This window comes from Hakea prostrata, unplaced genomic scaffold, assembly GCF_041222555.1.
Source record: "Hakea prostrata isolate BN-2017 unplaced genomic scaffold, UWA_Hpros_2 contig_255, whole genome shotgun sequence".
Lineage (NCBI taxonomy): Eukaryota > Viridiplantae > Streptophyta > Magnoliopsida > Proteales > Proteaceae > Hakea > Hakea prostrata.
In genome coordinates this window covers 26,499-33,179 of record NW_028291374.1, presented here as the reverse complement: position 1 = coordinate 33,179, position 6,681 = coordinate 26,499, and the positions used below count along the sequence as shown (strand labels likewise).

The window sequence follows — 6,681 nt, the reverse complement described above, 5'->3', positions numbered from 1 at the left end:
CAAAATTAAAAAAGATACACCTGGTTGGATTCCATTTTGTTATTTGTGAGTATCAAACAACAAACTTGCTAAACAACTAAAGTGGAAAACAGTTCCGAACTAGGTTCCTTTGGAGCATCAGCTTCCATCTCATTAACAATAGGAAGAAGAAAAGCTTGCACGTCAAAAGAAGTTCTCTTCTTGGCAACTAATAATTATAAATAACCACAATCGGATAGACAATCTAAATTGGTGAGAGATGCATTATACATCGCGTGAATAGTAGAGACTCCAACGCACAAAATAAGCTCTTGCTACTGAGAGGTTTCATTGTTGTGTCATGAATGGTTCCTGAGCATTAAAATGAACAACTCCTAGGTGTTTTGAGATAGATCGCATTCTCACCACCCCCATCAAAGTTAAGTCTGAACTATAATCGATTAAGATAATTGAAAATAAAAGTCTAGAAAGCCCCGTTCGAATTTCTTATGGGATTTTCAAAGGTTAACTGAATATGTTTACTCAGAGAGAAGCGGTAAGATTGAGAAAGGGGAAATGAATGAGTGTTCTGAAAATCTGCTGAATGAGTGTGCGCTAAAGATATTAAGTCGCAAGGGTTTTGGGTTGCACTAGGGGCTGATTGGTCTTTCCACACACTCGTCAATCTATGCTTTATGTAGTGGGTGCAAGAACCACATGGATGATCACCACTAGATGATTGAAGTTTTAAGATATGTAATTACGGGTTGGTTCTAAAAACTAAAACACAAGCAAACTCAAATCGAATGAGTAGGTGACCCAGAATTCCCAAAATGGTCCCGTTAGCCTTCTAGTTTGTTCATTCAAATTAGAATTCTAATTCAAAACCAACGAAAAAAAGTTAATTAGAAAATTCATTTACGCTTACCATTTTAGAGAGAATCCACGTAAGCAAAACGACAAACACATCGAAAAGCATTCAAATCTCAACCACCATCAATCCTCCAAGCCAAACAAGGAGACCAGAACCACCTAAGAAGTTTGTTACGCCCTTCTCTTATAAATAAACACATAGAAAGGCGTATCTCATTGCATTGATCTAGCAAAACATTAGGAGAAAAGAAAGAGACAGGTGAACATCAAGGAGCTTGGAAGTACGTGTAACTATGGCCAATTCTATTGTCCTGAAGGTTGTGTGCCTTGTTTGGGTTTGCATGGTTGTGGAAGCACCACATGCTGCAGATGCCCTGACATGTGGTCAAGTGGTCTCTCGATTGGCTTCTTGCCTCACCTTTCTGCGCAACGGAGGAAAGGTGTCTTGGGCTTGTTGCGATTCCGTGAAAGCACTCAACTCCGCCGCAAGAACCACTCGTGACCGTCGGGTGGCTTGTCGTTGTCTCAAGAATGCCTATACAGCCACTCCCGGAATCAAGGGAGGCAATGCTGCAGCACTTCCCGGCAAATGTGGTGTCCACCTTCCCTACAAGATTAGCCCTTCCATTGATTGCTCCAAGTATATTTTCCTCATCTAGAAAACCCCGTTAATTTTCAAATCATTTCTATTCCTACCGTGAATCTCAAACTCTTAGATATGAGAATTTCATAATGAATAAGTGATTCTTTTATGACTAACATTCAGATTTCGTTACGTTTTCAGGGTGAGGTGAAGTGAAAGTGCATAGAGGCGAAGAAGATCAATAAACATGTCTAGATCCTGCAATTTAACATTAGTGCTAGAGAAGTTTGATAGTCTCTACTTATCAATGTTCTAACATATAATTGTAAGGCAGTTGAGATGAATGTCTGTCTCCTAGTTTGGGTGACTCTACGAAATAAATATTAACCTTGCCCCTTCTTGCAAACTAATTCCTACTTACGCATAAAATTTTCCATTTCTTTATACTATTATAGAGACTAAAACTCGGAAGCACTCATTTTCCATATTCGGGTAATAGATTGGCATGGTGGTAAATTCGTGTTTGGAAATGTCTTGGTGTAGGTACACGTGGGCGCCCAACCCCTATGTAGCATTTCCTTGATTCTTATCATATGAAAGTGGATAAAAGAATAGAGAAGCAAATAGTTTTCTATGTATATTGAAGGGCAAATTTGTGCCATGTTGCCGATTTGGCCATTAGAACATTACCATACAATACAAAGAATGCTTCCCCTTCTCACACCAGGTGATTTGATTTCAAATCTCCCATCCTCGTTGTTTATTTGTAAACCAACATTCTTGTAAATTTTATACAACCTTTTTAGCATTCTTAAATTGTGGGCTATAACGTGCAAAAAAAAGCCAAACCGACATGCAAAAAAAAAAAAAAAAATTTTTTTTTTTTGTCTCATACCCAATGTTTTGTCAAATGTCCCCGACATTGTGAGGAGGAGGAGGATTCAAGATAAAAAAACAAGAAGGGAGACAAGATTAGATTGTGTTAGCAAGTCTTGGTTCAAGGGCTTGATTGGCAGCTTCACTGAGCCCAACCTAGCGATAGGCTTGACAATCACTTTTTCTAAGAGCTACTAAAATAAACTTTATTCTCCAAAAATAAAAACACAAAATTAAAAAAGGATACACCTGGTTGAATTCCATTTTGTCATTTGCCAGTATAAAGCAACAAATTTGCTAAACAACAAAAGCGGAAAACTGTTCTGAACTATGTTCTTTTCGGACACATCTACTTCCATCTCATTAACAATAGGAAGAAGAAAAGTTTTGTATTTCAAAAGAAGTTCTCTTCTTGGCAACTAATTTTGATAAATAACCACAATCAGATAGAGTTTCTAAATTGGTGATAGATTCATTATACATTGCGTGCATAGTTGGAACTCCTACGTACAAAAGAAGCTCTTGCTACAGGAGATTTCACTGTTGTGGCGTGAATGGTTCCTGAGCATTTAAATGAACAAATCCTATGTGTTTTTGGAAAGATCCCATCCGCCCCCCCCCAAATCAAAGAACTCTAAACTACAACTGATTATGATAATTGCAAATAAAGATCTTGGAAGCCCCGTTCAAATTGCTTATGCGATTTTCAACGGCTAACTTGATATGGTTACTTAGAGGAGAAACGGTAAGATTGAGAAAGGGGAAATGAATGATTTATCTGTTCTGATAATTTGATAGAGAGTACATGGCCTAGATTGATCACTCTTCAAATCTGATAGTCTAATTCAATACAATAGCTACTCTTATATTTACAGGCAGACAAGATTGAAATTGTATTAGCAAGTCTCGGTTCAAGAACTTGATTGCCAGCTTTACTGAACCTAGCCTAGCCATGGCCTTCACAATCCCTTTTTCTAAGACACTACCAAATTAGGTTGTATAAATTATGAAAAGGTCCTTTATTTGTGATTATTTTTTTTCTTTTTTTGCAATTACTAGAGTCTGTTTGATAACAAATCTACGACAATATTTCTTTGCGGAAACATTTTTTATTTTTTTACGTTTGTATGCTTTTAAAAAGTTTTGGACTTTTTTTAGTGTATGATAAACACGTTCCCTAAGCATTTCTTGAACAATTATGAAATAACAATAAGTTAAATAAACAATCTATAGAGAGCACTCTCCTAAGAAGTGTTAATTATTAAAAAAATAATAATATTGAAAGATTATAACCTACTCATTCAAAGGGGCTGTGAATTTTAAGGAATTAAAAGGAACTTTACTCTCCAAAATTAAAAAAGATACACCTGGTTGGATTCCATTTTTTCATTTGTGAGTATCAAGCAACAAACTTGCTAAACAACTAAAGTGGAAAACTGTTCCGAACTAGGTTCCTTTGGAGCATCAGCTTCCATCTCATTAACAATAGGAAGAAGAAAAGGTTGCACGTCAAAAGAAGTTCTCTTCTTGGCAACTAATATTTATAAATAACCACAATCGGATAGGCATTCTAAATTGGTGAGAGATGCATTATACATCGCGTGAATAGTAGGGACTCCAACGCACAAAATAAGCTCTTGCTACTGGAGGTTTCACTGTTGTGTCATGAATGGTTCCTGAGCATTGAAATGAACAACTCCTAGGTGTTTTGAGATAGATCCCATTCTCACCCCCCCATCAAAGTTAAGTCTGAACTATAATTGATTAAGATAATTGAAAATAAAAGTCTAGAAAGCCACGTTCGAATTTCTTATGGGATTTTCAACGGTTAACTGGATATGTTTACTTAGAGAGGAAGCGGTAAGATTGAGAAAGGGGAAATGAATGAGTGTTATGAAAATTTGCTAGACAGTACATGGCCTAGATTGGTCACTCCTAAAATCTTACAGTCTTTATTCAATACAATAGCTATTCTTGTATTTACACACATTTTATGTAATATTCAGTGTACTACACCTATATCCTATACATATTACTCTTTTTTCTCCTTCTTCAACATTCCCATAGACATATAATTTATAATCAGGATTTGTACCAAAGAAATTATACATATTAAAAGAAAAAAGAATACCAACCGCCCACATCGGTCTTGCACGAAGATGGAAACTGATGGGAGTGCGCTAAAGATATTAAGTCGCAAGGGTATTGGGTTGCACTAGGGGCTGATTGGTCTTTCCACACACTCGTCAATCTATGCTTTATGTAGTGGGTGCAAGAACCACATGGATGATCACCACTAGATGATTGAAGTTTTAAGATATGTAATTACGGGTTGGTTCTAAAAACTAAAACACAAGCAAACTCAAATCGAATGAGTAGGTGACCCAGAATTCCCAAAATGGTCCCGTTAGCCTTCTAGTTTGTTCATTCAAATTAGAATTCTAATTCAAAACCAACGAAAAAAAGTTAATTAGAAAATTCATTTACGCTTACCATTTTAGAGAGAATCCACGTAAGCAAAACGACAAACACATCGAAAAGCATTCAAATCTCAACCACCATCAATCCTCCAAGCCAAACAAGGAGACCAGAACCACCTAAGAAGTTTGTTACGCCCTTCTCTTATAAATAAACACATAGAAAGGCGTATCTCATTGCATTGATCTAGCAAAACACTAGGAGAAAAGAAAGAGACAGGTGAACATCAAGGAGCTTGGAAGTACGTGTAACTATGGCCAATTCTAGTGTCCTAAAGGTTGTGTGCCTTGTTTGGGTTTGCATGGTTGTGGAAGCACCACATGCTGCAGATGCCCTGACATGTGGTCAAGTGGTCTCTCGATTGGCTTCTTGCCTCACCTTTCTGCGCAACGGAGGAAAGGTGTCTTGGGCTTGTTGCGATTCCGTGAAAGCACTCAACTCCGCCGCAAGAACCACTCCTGACCGTCGGGTGGCTTGTCGTTGTCTCAAGAATGCCTATACAGCCACTCCCGGAATCAAGTGAGGCAATGCTGCAGCACTTCCCGGCAAATGTGGTGTCCACCTTCCCTACAAGATTAGCCCTTCCATTGATTGCTCCAAGTATATTTTCATCATCTAGAAAACCCCGTTAATTTTCAAATCATTTCTATTCCTACCGTGAATCTCAAACTCTTAGATATGAGAATTTCATAATGGTTAAGTGATTGTTTTATGACTAACATTCAGATTTCATTACGTTTTCAGGGTGAGGTGAAGTGAAAGTGCATAGAGGCGAAGAAGATCAATAAACATGTCTAGATCCTTCAATTTCACATTAGTGCTAGAGAAGTTTGATAGTCTCTCGTTATCAATGTTCTAACATATAATTGTAAGGCAGTTGAGATGGTTGTCTGTCTCCTAGTTTGGGTGACTCTACGAAATAAATATTAACCTTGCCCCTTCTTGCAAACTCATTCCTACTTACGCATAAAATTTTCCTTTCTTTATATTATTATAGAGACTAAAACTCGGAAGCACTCATTTTCCATATTCGGGTAATAGATTGGCATGGTGGTAAATTTGTGTTTGGAAATGTCTTGGTGTAGGTAAACGTGGGCGCCCAACCCCTATGTAGCATTTCCTTGATTCTTATCATATGAAAGTGGATAAAAGAATAGAGAAGCAAATAGTTTTCTATGTATATTGAAGGGCAAATTTGTGCCATGTTGCCGATTTGGCCATTAGAACATTACCATACAATACTAAGAACGCTTCCCCTTGTCACACCAGGTGATTTGATTTCAAATCTCCCATCCTCGTTGTTTATTTGTAAACCAACATTCTTGTAAATTTTATACAACCTTTTTAGCATTCTTAAATTGTGGGCTATAACGTGCAAAAAAAAGCCAAACCGACATGCAAAAAAAAAAAAAAAAAATTTTTTTTTTTGTCTCATACCCAATGTTTTGTCAAATGTCCCCGACATTGTGAGGAGGAGGATTCAAGATAAAAAAACAAGAAGGGAGACAAGATTAGATTGTGTTAGCAAGTCTCGGTTCAAGGGCTTGACTGGCAGCTTCACTGAGCCCAACCTAGCGATAGGCTTGACAATCACTTTTTCTAAGAGCTACTAAAATAAACTTTATTCTCCAAAAATAAAAACACAAAATTAAAAAAGGATACACCTGGTTGAATTCCATTTTGTCATTTGCCCGTTTAAAGCAACAAATTTGCTAAACAACAAAAGCGGAAAACTGTTCTGAACTACGTTCTTTTCGGACACATCTACTTCCATCTCATTAACAATAGGAAGAAGAAAAGTTTTGTATTTCAAAAGAAGTTCTCTTCTTGGCAACTAATTTTGATAAATAACCACAATCGAGATAGAGTTTCTAAATTGGTGGCGGATTCATTATACATTGCGTGCATAGTTG

General features: G+C 37.1%; 1 pseudogene; it reads left to right on the top strand.

Annotated features, from left to right (window-relative positions):
- Positions 1-1,124: 1,124 nt before the first annotated feature.
- Positions 1,125-1,620, top strand: LOC148998605 (non-specific lipid-transfer protein pseudogene; annotated as a pseudogene).
- The last annotated feature ends 5,061 nt before the right edge of the window (positions 1,621-6,681 follow it).